This window comes from Apus apus, chromosome 26 (assembly GCF_020740795.1).
Source record: "Apus apus isolate bApuApu2 chromosome 26, bApuApu2.pri.cur, whole genome shotgun sequence".
NCBI classification, from domain to species: domain Eukaryota; kingdom Metazoa; phylum Chordata; class Aves; order Apodiformes; family Apodidae; genus Apus; species Apus apus.
In genome coordinates, this window is record NC_067307.1 from 2,696,335 (window position 1) to 2,717,930 (window position 21,596).

The following is a 21,596-nucleotide window of genomic DNA, read 5'->3' on the forward strand; positions in this document are numbered from 1 at the left end:
TTCTTGCTCAGGCTTGTTTATACATTTTAAGTGACAGTTTGAAATGTTACAGAGAAAATGCTTGACTGAATCTTCCATTATCTTTTTGCTTCAGTTCTAATAAAAACGCTGGTGAGGAGAATGTCCTGACAATCCTATTATTACAATTATTGCACCACAAATTTAAAGCTTGTACTTTCAATTAAAAGCAATTAGACAGAATATAGTAAATCAAGAGTACATGAACACCCATGGTCTTTTCTAGGGCTCTACTTAGCACAATTCCCCTCCAACATGCATAGAAAGCCTTTTTCATCTTACACTTCTCTCTTTGTCACCATAAAACAACTAGAACAATAAGACTTTGATCTTCATTAGATACTTTACATGCTTCACTCACACCAGTAACAATGAGAAAACCAACTGTATTCTTGAAACAGGAAAAGCAATTGCTCAGTTATATTAAAAGACAGCAAGAAAAACAGTATTAGCAAGAAAATGATTTCAAATGCAAGGGATAACCTTTGAGGTTTACCTTTATGTCTGCAGCAACACTTAAGTATTATCAAGTTAATGAAGCATTACTCAGCATGCATTTCCAGTGCCTGAACTCAAGAGCATTTTAGAAGCAGATCTCCCAGGAGGTCCCAGCTCAGCTACAAAGTTCCTGCAGGGACTTGCCCTTTACACTTGACCCACAACCCCAGAAGGGCTTAGCATTGCTGTAACAGGAGAGGAGAACAGATGTGCAGTTTCTCAGCCACAGTTCACAACTTTGCCATGACTTTTTCTGCCTAGACTAACAAAGCAAGGGCTGAGCTGTATCTACCCTCCTTACTATTGAGATCATAACCTATGTAAATAGGTGGAACACACAAAAGAAGCAGACTGTCCCAGCTAGCACATCTGAATTGAAGCAAAGTTTAAATTCACATCCCTTAATTAAGTTTCATGCTCTTTAAAATCAGAAGCTAAGTGCTCATGGTCAGTAGGAGCCCAAGGTACCCCACAGCACTCCATGGAGCAATACTTTCAAATTATCCAACCTGTTCTGAAAACATAGCCTCCAGGGTATGCAATGCATGTAACAAATTCACATCTATCTCCAAGCACTCGTTATCTACACTACTTGATGCAAATAAACTAGTCTTCTTACTACAGTAAGACCTCTGAAGACCTCCTAAACCATTCACTACCACAGTCTGTACCTTTCTGAAAATATTTCTCCAAAGCATTGGACACCTTTAAGGCTCTAAAACCCTAAATTAAACTAGAGTCAGAAACCTGCCTAGTTACCTTACAACTTCACCATTGGCAGGGATTTCCGGGGTGTTCAAGAGCCAAGCTGTTTCTTGTAACAGTGAATAATGCACATTTGCAGATCATTTTTGATGCCCTACTACCACAATTACTATTGCCCTTTACAAATGTGGTTGCAATTCACCAGTCTATTGCCTTGACTTTTTTTTTATAAACATACTGCCTCCTAGAAGCATAATTCATTTTCACATATAGACTGTGAGCTGTTGACTTTAGCAACAGCCATAACTTAAGCATAACCTCAGCAAAAAGCCATTCTGTGCCATCTCCCTGTAAAGTGTAATTTACTCTGGATATGCAATCTTCTTTTCTGCCATTCTAATAGAGGAGCTTGTTTACTAAATAATCATAATAGAGTTTTGCTCAAAGCACCAGTTTTATGTGTAGTTGCAGGGGGGTTCCCCCTTTTCCTCTCTGCCACACATAAACATTACCAAGCTAAATGAACACTTCTTGGAAAGCCATTACTGCCACGTAGTTTTCATTTTAAAGTGTCACAATAAAGCCATGTTCTTTGACACCAAGAAACATACCTGGTTACAACATAATAAAAACAAGTGAAAACAAGTGATACATTAGAAGAGCCTAAAGAGCAAGAAGAAAAAGACTTAAATGCCTGAGGAATTTTTTACCCCCACACTTCTCTATGCTCCCTTTCACTTGAAGGAAAACAAACAGCCCAGTCCAAGATAAGCCTAAACCACTATATTTAGCTCATTTAGACTCATTTTGCTGTGTGGGAGCTGCAGCTAAGATCAAATACAGACTGAAAACCAAAAATAAACATAGCTATCTAAGCTTAGGTGGTAGTAAATACAGGAATTCAGACTGTGCTTGAAGCATTTGTACATTATTTACATCAACGTCCAGCTCAGGACCTGTCCTCTCAGTGAAACAAACCAAAACATAAACTCTGCTTGTGTTTCTTAATCAAACTCTGACTCAGAGCACAAGAAAGCTGCAGACCCACAACAAAACAACCACCACTTCACACAACACATTTAACTTTAAAATAGAAACCAAAAAAAAACCACAACAAAGCACAGCAATACCCCCGCTCAAAGAAACAAAGCCACAAAGGACTGAGAAGATAACCTACCTCAGCAGCAACACAACCAGGGGAGTGGAGAAGAATCACCTCCAGGAAGAAGAGGAACCAGCAGCCAACCCTGGAAGAGCTTTGCTGCTTCTGAGAGGGTTTTATAGCAGCAGCAGCCGGGCCGGGCCCTGCCCAGGTGGGCCCTGTTGGGCGGCGGCTGCTGCGCCAGGCCCGGCCCCACCTGTGGGGGATTTAGGCAGGAGATTTAAGGCGGGAAAGGGCAGGCTCTGGCTGTTCCTGGGAAGGAGGTGTAGTGTGTGGAGGTCTTCTGTGCTCCTGGTTCTACCTGCCTCAGTTTTCTTCTTGTTTGGGTAAGTAGGGGAGTTATGGTGGTTGTGTTCTCTGAGGTGGTTTTGGTCTCTGAGCTATGCTGTCTGCTGAGGGCAGCTTTCTCTGAGGTAATTTATGCCTCTTGAAGCTACCTTTTTAAATGTAAATGTTATATTTGATGTTCTTGATGCTGCTGTAGTGTTGGTGCTGCCTAAGGACAGTTACTGTCCAGTGAAGAAAGAATGCTTTGCTGGTTAGTGAGCTTGTGGCTTGTGCTGGGCCTGTGGTCTCTAACCAACATTTCTGTAAGCACTTTTAGTTGTGTTTAACTTTTTTTCTTTGCTAAAAAAAGGCACTAATTTTAGGTGTAGAAAAATAAGGAAGCATTAAAACAGAAGAGCAGCTCTTCTTGTTGTAATTTATAAGGCATTTGTTGCTAGAGGTTTTTCCCTTCAGAGAGAGGTTATGAAGCAGCTTTTTGAGGGGAGAGGAGGTTGTTGGTGTGTTCTGGGGATGCTGTGTGGTAGCAATGCTTTCCTTTGTTCCTGCTCAAACTTCTGGGTGGCCTGGTAGGTAGTGACAAAAGTAATGAGCTCAAGCATTGAGGGGTCTGTGGTGGTTTAAAAACTGATTCCTGCTTAAGAAGTACAGTATCTATGTGCTACTACAACAGAAGTTGCTCATGTGTTGTCTAGTGGCTCTGGTGTTGTGTGGGGTGGCTCCTGAGGGCCTCAGGGTCCTGAGTGAGGCCTGAGGGGGCTCTGCTTCAGTGATGAGACTTCTTGTAAATAATCTCTTTTCCTTTTGAAAAACAACAACAATTCCTTTCTGTTCTTACTCCAAGAGAAGCAATAGGCTTTGCTGTCTCAATTTCTAGAACTGAGTTCTGTTGGTAAGAAAGCTACACAAGAATCTTCTGTAGAGGGGAGAGGTAATAATCCCCCTCAGAACAACCTTCAAAATCTGCTGTCAATACAAAGGTTGTGCAACTCAAAGGCTGTGCAACAGGGATTTGGAGTTACCCTAAATGTCCGAGCTGACTGTTGAAAAGCTTGTTGTGCTAAAGACTGTGGAAAGATGCTTCCTTTTCTTTGTGTTCTGGGAATAGTCAAGATTGTAAGAGCTCATTTCTCTACCTGATATTTCCTGACCTTTGCAGCCCACTCTATATGAACAGCGATGATCAAGCTAAAGATGTGAAAGAGCTCTCAGATGAGCAGGTTATTTAGTCTAAAAATGCTGTCATGTCTTATACTCTAATATGGTTCTAAGCTTGACTTTGTCACTTTGTTTTTTTATCTGTCTTTTTTATTTCGCTAGTCCTAATTGACCCAGAGTCCATAGTACTTCTTGAGGAGAGAATAAGTGTTTCATTATTTCTGGGTTTTGCCACTTCACCCTATGGATAAGTGATTAATCTGAAATAGAGTTGGTTGGTAAAGGGCTTTCATCATTGTGAAACTGTGCTAGCTTAAGGGAAGGAGAGCTCTGAAATGAGAATCTCAAAATACCTGAATGAAGACCTGAATGTAATTGCTGTTTATATTTTTAATCTGCATTTTCTTTTCTGTTGCCTCTATCAAAGTTTGCCTCTAAGCTCTCGTGAGGAAAAACTTCTATTATAGGCAAATGGCTGTGTTTTAATTGCACTGATGATGGTTGGGATATAAATTTGGCTTGTGTACCAGGACTAATGTTCTAAAACTGTTCACAAGTGTTGCAGAACTTGATATCAGGATAAAAAATCTTCTGTTAAGGCAAAGTAACCTATTCCTTTAGCTTTTAGTTCTGCCCAAGCACCTCTTCAGTCTGGTGAAATGCTCTTAGTTGCTTCCAGCTAACACTTAGCACCTCAGCACTGCCTCTGTGGAAGACAGAAAGAATAGAGCTGTGGCTGAGAGTAGCTCTTTAACTTGACATTAATGTTTAACTTTGGCAGACTATACTTTTCTTTCTTGCTCTGAATAGGAGTGTGGGTTGTTCATAGTAAATGCATTTCCAATGACCTAGAGAAAGCTAGGATGTAAGAGGAAATGAATCAGTTGTGAAGTACTTGTACATGAAGTGAGGATGGCAAGTAATTATTTGTTTTGAGGGCATGGAGCTGTGATCATAGAGAATGCAGTGGGGTAATGTCAGTCACTGCTTGTGTAGAAACACATGCAGAGGCATAAGAGAGGTGGTCTGTCTTGATTAAATAAGCTTATAGTTGTGTCTGTAGTTTTGTTTTGCTACAGAAAAGTGTTGTTAATTTGTATAGCTAGAAGCTTAACTAATGTACTGAGTTGTGCTCTCTGGTCTTGAAAAGATTCATTTGGAATACCAGCTTACTAATGATTGACACTAATTGTTTTCAGTCATGTAGTGAATGTTATGGATAATGCTGATGTCACTTGATGGAAGGTCCAGATGCTGGAGTGGAATCATACAGCAGTCATACTGTGGTAGTAGTTGCTTTTTCATGAAAGGTCAAAAAAAGGTGTGCTGATTCTTTTATTTAAAATGGTGTGTTTGCTATGGATAAAACTGACCCAAAAAAGACTGAATCAACATGACTTAATGCTCTGGAGATGACTGAGGTGGAAGGATGCTTGTTTCTTGTGTTTTCTGCCAGACTGATTCCACTAGGGGTGATTGGAATTGATTTCTCAGTGTCTCTTAAGTATGTACCATGTTCCTCAGCTGGTTCCTGCTTGCAGCTTGGTAAGCTTCTTGGCCTTGCCAGCCATCAAGTATGTTTTGCAGAGAGCTGTCCTTGCTCTTCTGGAAGCACATCCTTGAACCCCTGAAGAGATCGATTCTCTTAATTTCTAATGACATATAGGTCCTTTTCATAGCTTTTTATAGGTGAAGGTTCATGTGAGAGAGTGGGGGGGAAATTTTGCTTGACCATATTAAGTCACAGGACCTTCTCATGTTTTCATCTTTTAAAACACAGGCTCTTTTACCCTGCAGTTAATAGTCTCATCTCTATCTGAAAGAGGATTTCAAGGACTGATGAAGAATTCTAGGGGTATCAGTGCCTTTTAATGGCACCAGGTATGTGTGTTTGCAAGCATGTGAGAGGGGAGGATATTGGGAAAAAAGACTGGATGACTTACCAGTCTAATTATTGAATTAAGGTTAGTTACCATGCTTTACTTGACCTCTCTATGTAGACAGAAAGATCTGGAGTCATTTGAATGGAAGAAGAAACATGGTTTGAACTAAGTGAGGTTAAGGAATACAGGTAAAGTCAGTAAGAAGCTGACCAAAAGCTTTATACTGGTGTAGACTATAAAAACTAAACAGCAATAATGAAAGTCACTATTATATATCTACTTATTATTGCTTACAGCTTCAGGCTGACTTAAAATCAACTTTTATTAGCTCTGTATTAGAGGATTGTTTCCTCTGGATCTGATTGCTAGGATGGATATATATGTGAAATCTGCATTTCCATATACATAGAACCAGTCTCTTAGGAACCTGCTGCATTTCTGAAGAGGCAGAAGAGCTCACTGAGGCTGATGGCTTTTATAGGACAAGCTGTAACACAGGCCAGAGGGAATTTGGATGTGAGGGCAATTAGGAGGGGTTATGTTATCTGGAATCAATCTACCAGAGGTTGGTCTGTAATGGCATGGTGTTTGGTATTGGACTAATGACTATGGTCTTGGTCTGAAATAAGAGAAACATGATGCTAGACCCTACCTTCTGGTGAGTGGACATCTGAAATAAATGATGCTGCTTTGCTGTTGCAGAGGAGAGGAGAAGTGAGGCAGAAATCTATTTTCTCAGCTTTGTAAAGGGCTTGATAATGCTTAGTGTGCTTGGAGCAAGCCAAGAGTATTCATCCTTGCATAAAATACAAGCAGGTGCTGTCACAGGGGAGACATCTTCCCCCTTAAATAAGTGTGAAAGCTGTTACCTTTTGAAAACTTGCCCTGACACCAGTGAAATGAATTGGCTTACAGAGAAGTCCCCTGTGTTTGGGACTGGGAAGGATGAGTAGGAAGAGCAGAAGAGAAGGGAACAGGACCTCTTGGTAATAGTGGAAGTGGTAAATATCTGCATTTGTGTACCTTACCTGGTGAACCTGTTCCTCTAATCTCTTAAGTTGGACCTCTTGCTCTTTGGGGATCCCTCTTGCCCTTTTGTGTTTAGGGAACCCTTTGGTGGGTAATGATGCTTCTGTCTCTTATCTTGAGAAGCAAAACTTACCCTGAATTAATACTGTGTTAATCTACTTCGGAACTTTTTATCTAGACCCCCAAAATGGCTATGGGGAGATGAGGTTTTGTAATCTTTTTGTGTAGGGGTTAATAACAGGATACTTAGTGACATTTATATTACTTTTCAATTCTTGATGTCTTAGCCTACAGAAGTGCAGAAGTCACAGTTCCTAGGCTGTAACAGGGGCAGAGAACAAGACTGCCAGGCTTGTGTTTGTTCTGTTTGTTACAGGGTATTCCAAGTGAGCTTGTCCCTTTCTGGTGGGTAAGTGTGCAGAGCAGTTGTTATTTGAGACCATGTTTCAGATAGGTCTCTGCATGTATCAAATCCAGCAGGTGAAGGTGAAGGCAGCTTTGCTGAAGATTTATTTCTATTTCTTGCTGGGATGTGCCAGGTGCTCAGGTTTCTTTGCAATATATTCTCATATGTTTAGTTCATTCCACTATTACATTGGACTTTCAGACAGAAATTTGAAATCAACCTGTAACAACACAGAGTAGAAAAAAAGGAGCTGGAGCTGAAACATGCTTTGCACAAAGATGCTGTCTTTGAAACAGGGAGCTTTGTGATGCTGGTCCTTCACTGCCTCATAGCATCAAATATTCATTCCATGTCTGCATTTTGATTGTGCTAGTGTGAGACAAGAAGATGTGATGTTGCTGTAAGCCAGAAAAACCACAGAGCTGTCAGAAAGGAGACCACAGCTACAGGGAGCTCTATTCTTCAGAAGAAGCATTTAGCAGGTAGGACTGGTGTAAAGAATGGAAGTGTTGGAAAACCGAGGATAGCCCTAGAGAAGTTGTTCTTCTGAAAGATGTGATATTTGACTTGAAGATGTAAAATCCCAGTACTTCTGTATGTGGAAAGAAAAAGCAATTTAATCTGTACTACCACAGACTGCATAATAAACAGATACAGGTACATAACCTGTTAACCCTGAGCTGTTGGCTGCTCAACAGCCTGCATAATGAAAGGTCCCAGCTATATTACCTTGAATTATTGCTTGTTTAACAGACTGTAGGTAATAAACAGGCACAGGTGTATTAAGTTCACCTCTTTCTAGAAAAACTAGAAAACGCTCTTTTCCCTTCCTGCTGTTCCTGGCTCATGCTGGGCTCCTGCAAAATGGACTTGATTTGATGCTGTTGTCAGTTTGGCCCAGGTCAGCCAAGACTGTGTGGTTTCCTTATGACAGCAGTTTTGTGATCGATGGGAGTAATTTTGGTAGTTTTCAAGACCTTGGATTTGAAGGCTGTTCACATTGTCAAAACCATCAGAATAACAGAAATATCTCAGTATACCCACAAACTAGCTGCATTGTCAGTTTTCCTTTCAGCTGTGGCTGGGATATGCAGGCTGGTTTGTGGCTAGAAGTGTGTGTTTTCAGAAGAGGTGGCAGAGGCAGAGGGATTCATTGCCAGAGCTTGTGCTGTCAGTTCTGAGAAGAAACCATGGACCTCTGTTTCTGGGCTGTTTTGCAGTTTTTTATGAGCTGTATTTGAAAGCTCCTGTCCTTTGTTTTTCTTGTGCCCCTTTTACTGGAGCAGTAGTGGGGGGGCCTCAGGCCATTAGTTGTACAGGGCTGAGACAAAGTCTGTACCACAGTTTCCAGTGTTAACCCCACCTTTGTGTTCTGTGGAGAAACCCTGACAACTGTCAAGCAGTGCTGTGGATAGAGGCCTGTCCAGTTGTCAGGTAATGGCCAATAGTTAGGCAAGTTAATTCCCCTGATAATTACTTGGCTTGTTAGCTCAACTTGAAGTATAAATATGTACAAAAGCATTTCCCCTACAGGCCCCAAACTTGTAAGGACATCCTCGCTGGCATCAAGTATTTGGCCTTTATCACAAATAATTACTCTGGGCAACTCAGAAATATTTAGTAGAGCACATTCAACTCCTCTCTTGGTCAGGAAACAGCTGACTCTCTCTGACAGTTGCCTGGGAGAGAGTAACTGTCAGTTGGGCAGATGAAAGCCCAAAGAATAGTTCACATTGGTTCTACTTGGGAAAGAAGGGACAGGGAAGCTGTCAAGCCACCACCACAACCTTTCTGGGCAGAGTCTGAGAGATTGTATGCACTGTTTATCTGTAAATGGAAATAGGTTTCTTTTCTTCAAGACACTTGAAGGAGGTAGTGGGGTTTAATTCTAGAATGTGACACTTCCTTGCCAACACAAAAAAACTAAACCTTAATCTTTCCATCCTGAAATCCTGCATTTGCAAGGCAGAGTTAATGTTCCTGAATCGGACTTGTGACTTATGTATTTTATCTTGTTAGGCTATGGCTTTCATTCTGAACTCCCTCACTGTTGCTGTTGTTCTACAGTGACACAACAGGTCCTTTTGAATAGGATCTGGATCAGCCTTGCAAAATAGCTTCACTGAGCAGTTCAAGGAAATCACCAGAGAAGGTAAAAGATGCACAGTCTTTTAAAACATCAGAACAGAAGCCTTAAGGATAGTTTTGCTGAAGTAGAATTTGAATAACACTTACAGCACTCTGATCAATATGAAATACAGTCAACACAGGGATGAAAATGAACCAGTGGCACTCAATAGCAGTGACCATCTCCCATGCTGTTCTCATTCACAAGTGAGAAAAGGAAAAGTGAGCAGACAACAGATCAAACTGAGGAATGATGTCCCCTGCTGGAGTTGTAATCCTTGTCTTAGTTTTCTGTCCCAAAAGAACTTGAAGTTGAGACTCACTGGAAGGTATAATCATGTGCATCTACAACAAGGCTAGTCTTGGTGTTGACAGGGTGTAATCTACTGTTTTGTGGCTTTTAGTTAAGCTCCTCTTTTACCTACATTATATGAAACCTATTGTCAAGGGTGCACTTCTGAACAACTGTCAATGGTCAAATCTCTGATTAACTGAGATGCTGTAGCTGACTATGCTGCTATATTGCAGGTGTGCAAGGTCAGTGTTGCTGCCAGAGGCATCTGTGGAAAGCTTAATGCTCTTTGTACATTGCAGTTCCTAGCTCAAAGCTAACTGAAATATGGAAGAAAGTTAACTTGATTTGAGGGGACTCTTGGCCAGGCTCAGGTTTTCTTCCACTCTGACCTCTGAAAATAGTCCTGAATTAATGCTGAGACAACAAGTAGGCAAAAAATTATCTCATTGGATGTATCTTGTTGAAGGCCCTCTGTGTTCAGTGGTTCAGCTGCTTTGAACCATCTGACAAATACTTAATTTCAAGCCAAGACTTGTTTTGCTGTCAGTCAGGAAACTTGTCTGATTCCATCCACTGCATGCTTGAAAAACTATTGGAGTGATGGGTCTGTGTGGGTTTTTCCCCCACTGTAGCCCTTCCTGCTCATATACACAGAAGTAATAGGTAACCTCTGGAGCTTAGGTATTGAGTGAACTGCTGCAGCAGTCTAGTCTCTTTTCTGGCTCTCCTCTCATACAAGTGTCCTTTTCTGAATCTTTTTTGCTACAGCATCTGTTCGCAAACTGTTTTCCTCCACACTATTACATGACCTTTCACAGGAGAATGGCCTTATGGTTAGTGCTAGTCTGGTTCAGGGGTAGGAAAACCTCCAGTCAGTTCTTGCCTCAGTATAATACAAGGACCTGTGTGGTTACGAGCTCATTTTCATGTAACTACTGACTTAAATGCAACTGTTACAATTCCCATGCTGTTTCATCATCTGGAGCCAGAATTTCAGGAGTGTAACTGGATTATTTCCTCCGGCTCCTGTGGGGCTCTGGCAGCCAAGCTGACTGTGGGCTTATGTTTTTTGGTCTTCTAGAACAGTTTTACTTTTACTGAGGAAGGGTTTCTTCTAGAAATCTGACAGGTGTTTTAGAGAATAAAATAAATGTTGCTTATTTATTACAGATGCATCCCCAGAGGCCTTGACTTGATGGCAAGGCATCACAAATACTGTATGATATCTGGCTGATGTCTCTGAGCACTTAGCCTCCTCCTTTAACCTTCCCCAACTTCTTGATCTAGATGATAAATATTAAACCCAGGAGAAAAGCGTGCTCTACTTCAATGAATGTCCATGTCTACTGTCTACATGTAACTTGGGATGACATGTAAATTAATGAAGGAAAACACTGGATGAGGCGATTAATTACAAGCTTCTACTTAGTAATTGAATGAATTAATTACTGAAATAATTACTACCTTCTAGGGAGATAAAATAGTGTGGGTTTGGTACAGACCAAGGCAATACTTTTAAGGCTCAGAAACCTGCTTCTCCCGGCTCAAATACTCCAGACTTTTGTTCAACTCTGCTTTGAATTGTACAAAACAAGGACATGCCATGTTTTTACAACCAAGAGACTTGTGGTTTATTTCCTGGAAGCTGTTTATTTTCCAGAAGGGTAAATGGTTGGTTCCATTTTGTTTTGAGGCAGTAGGGGTAAAATTGAACTATAGCTGTAGAAGTTTATGGCATACATGATGGCAGTAATATTCCAGTTCCCAATAGCTTTGGTCTCCACTGTTCTGTTGCCACCTTTACCCAACAAGTTTTGTACTGAAATTTTAAGATCAGACCAAGAGTTTCTAGAGAAATACAGTAGATATGAGGTACATGTTTACCTTCCAGGACACTAACATAGCTTTTGAAGCTGAGAAGAAAACCTGGGCTGGGAAAAAAGGGCATGAAAATGAGGAAAGATAAATTATTTTATGCAAGCATACTCTGATCTCTGAGCAGCCAGAGGTAGGGTAGGATGAGGGGAGGAGTGTGTTCTTGGGAAGAAAATGATCAGTAAGGAGAAAGGGATTTTTGGTGAAGCTGGGCTTCTGACTGTTCTCATAGCTGCAGGATTATTGCTCTTAAGTACAGGGTTTTTTGCCTTAATGGAAAGGGGTTGTTTCTGACTTGAAGTGAAGGTTTCAGTTCTGACAGACATGAAACTGTTACACTTGGCTTTTAGCAAAGCTACTTGAGCAGCAGCAGGTTAGGCATGCTGAGCTGTGTTCTGGTATTGTGCTAGTTATACATTCATGTATTCCAGCTAGTTCAATACAGCTGCTGCTGGTGTACACCAGGGGTATGAAGGACAGTTTAGCTCACCCTTTCTGCATTGCTTAGTAAGTTTTCCTTGTCCAATTTTCACTGTAAGAAACACTAATTGAAATTCATGCTCATATGTCTTATGAACTATGAGTCAGAGGAATAAAAGCACTTAATCACTTAATGAAGTTATTGCTTCTCCAAGCATGAGGAAAGGTGGTGGAGAGAAGTATAAAACATCCTATGGCAATCACCTGAAAAACAAGTTTCTTCTACTTATTTGTGCTATGTTTAACTTGGTATGTTCCTTGTGCACTGGTTCATAAAGAGACTGATTGCTAATGCAATGGATATTCTCAGCTGAGCTCTTCTGTAGCTGTAGACCACCTCAGGTTTACAAAATCAGCAGGCTCAGCAGCTGGATGGTGGTTGCAGATCAAGTGCTAGGGCTTGGATGTGAGGCCCTCAGTGCCTGTAGGAGACTTGGAGAGTAGTGTGTTCACATTACTTTGAATGCCCACAAGTGATGATAGATTCACCTGGTTTGGCCTTCAGACTAACAGGGTAGGGATGCATCTGTTTCCATTACCAGCTTACCTACATCAGGTGAGCAGTAAGGCAAACCTTCTGTCTTCCAAAGCCTCCTCTGCTGTGAAACTTCACTTCCAGTCCTAGATTTCTCTGCTGTGCTTAGCATGCTCTTTAGCTGGGTCCATCTTCTGTTTAGATGAATATGTGTGAACACTGAGTAAATTGATTCTTGTCAATTATAAAGACTGCAAGGAATCTGGAGACTCCTTGAGCAGTGCAAAAAATGGAGAAACATCCATTATTTACCCATGTCATTATTGTTTAGCGTTTCAATTACTAAAATTATTTTTCATTACACTGTGTTGTCATCTCTGCAGATAGGAAGAACTTAGAGCATATGTTAGGGAGTGCAAGCCACTATGCATTTACTGGGGTAGAGGTTCTTTGCCCCTCCCTTCAGTTTTTCCCAGTAGCCAACTGGATTAGTTTGGACTAAATTAAATAAGCTCAAAAAGCCAAAAGAAAGAAGCAAATCAATACAGAATAAGAAATTAAAAACCACTTCATTGAATTTATTTTAATCTCCAAAGTTGTAAAGTGCTTAAACTGCAGATCCCACACTCTGAAGAAATCCAAGGGGATTCTCAATCTGAATTTTGAATGCAGCACTCAGGTTTCTGGCTCCAGTGCATATGAAATGAAGTTTATTTTGTTCCCAGTGGTCAAAAAAATAATTTGGCACTTGGAGGTGGGAATGAAGAGAGGGGATGTATGTCATGTATTTTTGCATGGTGCCAGTGTTTAGGTGACAAAAGTCCTTCAGGTTCTGTGAATATTTCACCCTAGAAATAGTTTCCCCTATTGCTGGCTCTGTTTCTCCCCCCCAGATGGTGCGTTCTTTTTTCTTGAGTAATACATCATTGAAGCAACTCATTCTGGTGATGAATTACTTGTACATGTTATCAGATGGGCCTGTTCTGATACTCCTGCATCATCCAGAGTATTACACTAATACATCAACAGGCAGAACTGTTGCTCAGACTACATGCCTCAGTCTCATATATCACTGAGCTTTCATATGTGCACATAGATCCTGCTGGAACCATGTAGTGCAGAAATGGTGCTCTGAGTGCCACCCCTCAGTGAGGCTTCCCAGCAGGGATGAAGTGTCAAGTGTTGGCTGAATTTGTGGGCAGGGTTGCAAAAAGAGCCCATCAGCCAGCATCTCAAGGTTTTAAGGTTATGGAGTTCCATAAACTTTGGGTGACAATTTGAATCTTTCAGAACAGTGTCTTTGGACATTTGAGCCTCTTAAGACTATCTTGTGAAATATGATCATACCCAGCAGGTGTTATTTTTTCATTTGAGGAGTCTAGTGCTCCCTCTTTGATCTGAAACATTGCAGTGTTAACACTCCAGTATTGCCCAAGTTCTAGGAGGGACAAGCCCATCCTAAGTGGGCAGGATAGGGTTTAGGAGCAGAGTATAAGGTGTTGTTTTTCCATGTCTGAATATTTGGAGGCAGTTTGAGGGGGAAGGGTTGTCTTGTTTCACTTACTATGATGTGAAGCCTGTATTGGCACCAGACTTCCCTGCAGTTGTCTTCAGATGCAGATTTCTGCCTTGGGCCAACTTATATTTGGGTATTTGGAACTTGTTTTGACTGTTGCAATTCTTAAGGCTCGTGCACTGCTTCTAATCCTGCCTAATGCTGTAGTTACTAGCTCAGGTTCAGTTCTCAATTCCTCTTCCAAAACCAGTCTAAAATAGCCACACCTCCTGAGCTTGCAAACTTGGCCTTCAAATTCACAAGAAGAGAGTTTATTCTCTAGGTTCCCTGGCACTGGTGTTCCTGGGGCCCAAACCAGCAAAGGTGGTTCTAGGGGACACTTGGTCAATTGTCTGATACAAAATGAAAAATGTGCAGAGTTTGCTTTGTAAATACTGCCCTATAGTGGAAGTTTGTCCTGTGTAGTTTGTCCGCTGCCCTGACACACAAATACACTCCTGATTCTTGGAGGAAAAATGGCTGTGACCTCAACCTGACATTGCTCTCTAAACAAGAGGCAGCTAGGCAGCCTAAGTTATTTGCATTCTAGCTAGGATGTTTATGGATTTGTGGATAACTTTAGAGACAGTTACTTTATATTCAGGGCAATCTTTTGCAGCTGTAGAGAACAAATTGCAAAATTAAAAAAAGCAAGTAACTTATAAGGAGAAAATAAGTCTGGAAACCAGAAAGTAAACAACAAGGCTTATGCCACAGAGCCTTAGGATAGCAAGTGAGAGTACTGAATTGAGGTACAAGCAAACTATAGACAAGCTTGATTGGAGCTCAGATTTGGTCACTTAATATTTATGTGAAAACATTGAGATCAAAGTACAGAAAAGAGGTTACTTAGATGTTGTATTTTTAGTGACTAGTGGGACAGATATTAGAAAACTATTTGTGGAGGTGTCTGTTCTTATCAGATGACCCAAGCAGAAAAGGAATTTCAAAGCTCTCTAAACAAAAACAATTCTAGCAAGACTATTTGACATGTAGTTGTGCAGTAAGCTTGCAGATATTTCTTTCTGTATATAAGGTACGGGCTACAGGAAAGATAAATTAGAGCAAATAAACTACTTAAATGGAAGTTCCCTGTTGATGTCTACTCCTGCTCTCCCATGGTGTAAGGGAATGCTGTATGATGTGTTTTAACATCTATTTAATGCCTAATATAGTGAAACTCACCTGGAAGTGAGGAAGTGACCTTTCCCTGTCAGAATTAGTTATGCCTATGCAGTTAATCTTTCACTTGTCATGTTACATGACCTTAAATTAGTGTTAACTAATAAGCTGGGCTATGTGGCGAACATGGTATGTATCACATGTCTTTGTGGTTTCAAAATAACCTGCCTGCTACAAAATGATAACCAGATGAATACAAGCATCTAACATCTATGCAAGTTACTTAAATCCTGTATTCAGTCTGGACTCAGCTGGCATGACAATTTGCTTTGTACCTCATACTGAACACCTCCTCCCACAATTCCTTCCATCTGAAGGAGGACTAACATGTATCAGTTACACTCATTAGCTTTGCAAAATGTGACTGTGATTCATAATTATCTGCTGCTTTGAGACAAACAAAACCAAAAAATGATACTCTTCATTTTCACTAGCAGTAGCTCTCTGGGGATTCAGGCTGCAGCCTGGAAAAGAAAAGCCTTTTGGAGATTTTTAAGGCTGAAGAAATAAAGAAATGTACTTTCTTGCTTAAATGGGCCTTGTTAAAGTATCAAACTATGCTAGAACCACCCAGCTATTTAACCTCACTAGAAATTCCCTGCATCCTAGATTCTTAGAGATACATCTAGGTAAGTCTTGGACACTGGAAGAAGTTGTTCTTCTATTGTACATTTGCACCGGTGTCACCTTTAGCATTCTCGTTCCATTCTGGTGTTGTTCACAAAGTTTATTCCACATGATGGAGAACAGTAGATGAGGGAACATGTTTTCATTGCCTCACAAAGCTGGGAAACAAATGTTACAGTACTGGTTGACACCAATATATAACTAAAGTGTTACTCTAACTGGATGACAAAGGATGAGAACACAGTCTAGCCTGTCCTCTCTGGAGGCCCTTGCATGTGTAGCAGGATTTGCTACAGCAGCACATCAAGCAGAAAGGGGATCACCTTGATCTCAAGCTGTGGTGTTCGTATCAGCCCCCACAGGAGCATTTAACAGAAGAAACAGCATCTATTTTGATTAATCTGCAGGGACCCTCAGGGATTATTTGAGCACTAAATTAACTTTATTGTCCCTGGAAACCATGGATGAGGAAAAGAGCAGAAGCCATGACTTCTGTCATCAAGCCCAATCTTAGCTTGCTGAGTTGTGTGAAAACAAACGTGTCCCTTTTAAGGTTTGCCATTCAGCCTACCTTTCTACTTGGACAGTAGAAACTAAGATTTTCTATGTATGCACTTTATGGAAACTTCAGCTGAGCTGTTGTAGCTTTGCTGCAAGCTGTGTGGCTGTGAGCCTTATGGCTTGTCTTTCATTTCACCTGTCATTTGCTCATGTGAGCTGGGTTGTTTGGGGAAAGCTCTCTCTCCAGGACTCTGCATGCTGAGTTAGTGCTGATGTGCTCCAAGTAGATAGTGCTGCATTTTCCAAGTATGGGTGATGTTGAGAAGGTGATGTCTGAGGGTGATCACCAGGTGAATTGTGCTTGCTTTATCCAACCTCACAGTTTAAACAGTCAAGAAGTGTACCTGTTAGCTGGTTAACTACTGCAAGTCAGCCAGCTGGGGGAGTGCAGAGCTGCTTTTGCAGAATTGTCAGGCTACCTTGAGGTTACCCTTTAATTTCATCCAACTGTACATTCTTACGTTGTTTTTGATAACTTGGGAGATTTTTTCCTTTTCCGATTTTGAAAAAGTAAATCAGGACATGCTTTGGGGGCTCACAGCCTCGGTGGGGCTTTTTCCAATAACAGAACTTGCCACATACAGCAAATAGCTGCTCAAAGACATTTTATACTTGCTAGCTATAGCACCCGAAAGCTAAACTTCCCTCATTAACAATTTATGACACTTGGGCTTCATGCTCCTAATGTCATCATTGATTACACTTGTAAATGGCAAGACCTGGTTGTCAGGGGTAGCATTGTCAGCCTACAAATAGGTCAGCACTGGAGGGGTTTTTCTGCATGAAGTATTAGTGGAGCAGTGTCTTGATGGGGGCTTTCACTGGACAGTTCCTGATTCATTAGTGAGTTGTGAAGAACTCATAACTGCATTTTCAGTGCAGTTTAAAGAGAACAGGGGATTGCGAAGGGTGTGCTGCTGCTGGGCTTTGCTGCCCTACTGTATGATACAGAATGGCCACCTGAAAGAGTTGGGAAAAGGATTAACAGTTTCTGAGCATCTGATTTGTAGATGGATTGTCATGTTTTATAGAAAGCTGCCCTGTGTAAAATGTGCTCCCTATAGGGCTGGTGGCAAGGGGCAGCAGGATGTAAAATAGAGCAGCTGTAAGGTCAAGCTTCCCTTTGATAATCTCTAATCAAACTCCCAGCCTAGCAAGGCTGGTAGTCAGTCCTCTAGCAGCCAGGTTATGAGGGGACCTAATGCCTGAGGAGCAGCTAAAAGAAAATAAGGGGGGGGAAGTGTGGCAACTAATCTGTTACATCAATAAGTTTTTTTAATTGACTTTGCAAGCTCCCAACAAAGGTGATTTTTCAAAAAAGCAGCTTACACTTTTGTTTCATTACAAGGGTATTTTTTCGTGTTGTTGGCAAATTGGGGAATGTGTTTTTTTGCCGATTAGTAGAGTAATACTGACCTTTGGATTGGTGTCTGCCTTCATCTTCTTTTGAAGTGGCGGTGGGTGTGACTAGGGTAGGTGTGTTCTCTTGTGTTCCCAAACAGTTTCTTTTCTGGAAGTCCAAAGTTTTCCCAGGCCTTGGAGGAGGTTACAGTGTTCATGATAACAGCCTGAGGCCAGCTCTTGTCCTGGGAAACTGCATTGCTGAGATCTCTTCAGCATCCTTTCATGCTATGGAAATGTCAGCTGAGACAAAGCATGAGACTTCTGAGAAAATAAGAATCTCATTAGGTTCATTGAATAAGGGCCCCAAAGCTCTATTAGGATGTTGTACTTAGCACTCAAATTATTACCTTCCCATTTTTCTGCTTAGCTTAACTTTGAAGCTGTGGCTATTTTTCTTTAGTTTTAAATAAAGTGTTGTCAGCACCATCTGAAATGTGACAAACAGTAGTAATTAGCCCTGTCATAGGTATCAAACCTGAGAAAACTGTATTTAAAGCCCTGTTAGTGGAACTGAGGATGTTAAGTGCAGCAGTTTTCAGTCTAATTGATATATAGTTAGAGAACTGAAAGCTGCAGTCTCTAGGAAGTAAAGCACTCAGGAGTATCTGGGGCTGTTAGGTATGGAGCAAGGTGTAGGAAGGAATTTGTACAGTGCTGATGGACTTAGTGGGCACCCAGCATGGCAAGTCCAGTATAATGTCTTGACAGTTATTTATTTAAATAGTTCAGCAAGCATGACCAGAATATTCATCACTGAATTTAAAAAATATCTCATGCTTGCTTGAAGAAGTACAGAAGTACTACATCCCACTGCTTTTGTGCTGAGGGGCTACTCAGACCTCTCCCTGCTCCTTCCCACTGTCACTGTTACAACCAGCACACTGTCCTTCCATCAACCAAAGTGAAAGTTTTGGTTCTATTCTTTTTGGACAATAAATATCATAAACTAGATAATGCCATGTGTTTGGCTTCTAAATAGAAGGTTTTTCAGGCCAGAAGTGTAAGCAATGCAATTTCTAGCCTAGTTGTTATTCCAGAACTTGGATTAACAGTGGGCTTTGAGCTACAAGCAGAATAAATGTTAGGCTAATCTCAATGAATGTGTGCAAATGGAAGTCTTAAAACACTGTCTCTACTTAAAATGCCCCTCTCTCCCTCCCACTCTGCTCTAGTAAACCATACAGCAGGACAGCAGGAATAGCTTCCTGCTCTGAGGATCTGAGTTTAACAGACAAAAAGCAGCGAAAGCAATAGTGGTCAGACACACTTTTTCAGACCAGGAAAGCAATGCTTTCAAGTTAACAGCAGTGGTATAGAAAACGTCTTGTGTGGCCAAAGACTTTAAAATCCATTGTCCCAAACCAGATATTGCTGGAAGAAATAGAGCTTTTTATAATTGAGAGGGTAGGAGAAAGGTTGTTCCATGGGGTGGTTGAGATTCATCCTGTTCTCTATCAGGCAAGCTTGGTATTTTGATTGAACTGTTTAACTGGAAGACCCAGCTTTTGTTGACTTGACCTTGTACAAAATTTTCCACTATCATCTGGAGTCTGAACTGTAAGTGGAACTTTAATTAATCATAGATCCCACATAGTCAATAGATTTGACAGAACTATATTAGTAACTGTTTGCTAGGGTAGTGCTGGCTGTTGCTGGTGAACAGGTACATTATCTCTTTCCAGCTTGAGAATCTCATCTTTGGCTTGAAATACCTTGCTTATATATCAAGCTCTTTCCCAAAAATAGTATTGATTTTTTCAACTCGACATCAGTTGTGGAGCTGGAGCCTGTGCAGTAGTTAATGGGAATTCTTGAACTAGGGTTCAGAAAATGTGAAGATGGGGATTCCTGGGTGTGTCATCTGATAGAGGAGCAAATGTTAGGGGCAATATCCTGTAAGGGAGCTTTCTGTGGTGGAGGTAAGTGAATACAGGTCCAGAAATGGGTTGTTGAAGCTTGAGAGGACAAAGCTTGACTGAGGAACTTCTCAGGCTCTCTCAGACTGAGAGGCACTAGGGAGGTGCATTTTTATGGAATTTCAACATTCTAACAGCTGGGTGACAAAAAATGCCAGGGGAATATTTTTCAGTCTCACTGCATAGTCTGCTAAGCGTCAGCTCCCTGAATATCTCTAGTTATTTTACTCAATTTATCCCTAGAGGGGTTATAATGAGAGAGAATGGGGAGTATATTTTGGAAGCAATTAGCCTTAAGTCTATACTTCCTTTTTTTGGGCACATCCTTCAGGGGGCTAAGTACAATGTTTCCTAATGGGCTGGGTGTCTTCTATTGCCTTTACTCCATCTTCAGGAATGGCAGCTAAACATGTATCCCTGGAATCTCAAAACAGATTGTAAAAGCCTGAGGTTGAAGGGCTAAGAAGGGGAGAAAGGAAGGGGTTTCCTGAGCTTGCAGTTAAATGCACTGCACTGGTGCATAATAAAATAAGAGTTTTCAGGGGAAAGCAGGCATGCCTTTAAAGTAAGGGAAAACACTGAAATTCATCTTTAAAATAACCTTTATTTTAATGGGTTTTTTATGGTCTGGTCATGCATTGTACTTCTTGGATCCTGATCATCTGGGAAGACTATTGATATCAAATAAAAAATGGAAATTATTTTGCAAGACTGTAAATTAATATAAAAAGCCATCACATACTTTTTATGCTTTTGCAACATCCCAGAAGATATTTAATATAGTATATGTGAACGTACATAATCTAATATGTTAATTAGTGAAATGAAGCAAGGTATTTGATATCTCTTGACACGTTCTGTTTTTTATTTCTGTGACAGACTTGTATGTCAAGCTGCATTTTTAATCAAAGAAAGTTGAAAAATGTCACCTATCTTGCTCTTCAGATGAAATCTAGAGTTTCTCAAGGCTGAAATGTTCTTTCCAGTTCCAGAAAGCTAGTTTGCTACCTGCTTAGCTCCTTCAAAATCCCCCAACTTTGCTGCAGGATACAGAATATTACTGTCTTACCACTGGCAGATGAAAGACACAGTTGAGCCAGACTTGGTGGATGAGAATTCCCCATCTTGAGAGCTACTGCAAAGGGCTTGGGGAGGAAAGCAACATCTTAGACCAGAACAATCCTTCATATTCTCTCCTTCTGCTTTTGGGAACCCTGGCTGCCTCTACCCCCTGCCACTTCTGTTCAGCTAGAAGAGCTCACACACCAAATGCCTTGACTAGAGCTGTTGCTATGGTGGGTGCAGTGCCCAGCAGCACTTCTTATCCACAGGACCAATTTACTGCCACTCCTGTTTCACTTCAAGGTCCCTGTTCTTCCTGTGGCTTTCCTTGATCACTGTTGGGGTCCTTAGTAATTTTCATAATGCAGCCAGAGCTGCTTTCTATATTTGTGCATCCCTTTTTTTCCCTGGAGCTGATGGCACCATGTGGGCCCAAGCACAGCTGTGTTCCCTGGCACCATTGGCAGCATGTGGCCTGAAGTGCCTGTTTTTGTAGGAATGGAGGAATGCCCTGCTCGTGGGCAGCCTGCCTCAATTTATCTCTTCCTCTTATGTGTCTGTTCACTACCCAGAAGCAGGAGGTGTCTTCCTCTGCTCCTATGTTTTTCCCTTCTCTTTGTGCTGAGAATTAGGTAGTTGGAGTAATAACTGATGTTTTGGGTGTAAAAATAGCTTTTTGGTGACAGCTTAGCCAAAATAAGCCCATCTGTTCCTGAAATACATGCAGGTTTGTCTTTGACATAATAATTAATCATGAAAGCCAAGCATTTGTTAAGATGTTCTCATCTTTCCTCTTCCAAATAACTCCAAAATATTGTTTTGACCCTTCCTCTTAAGTAACATGGAAAATTAAAGGATCTGATGGCATCTGGCTTGTTTGTTGGCTAGTTATT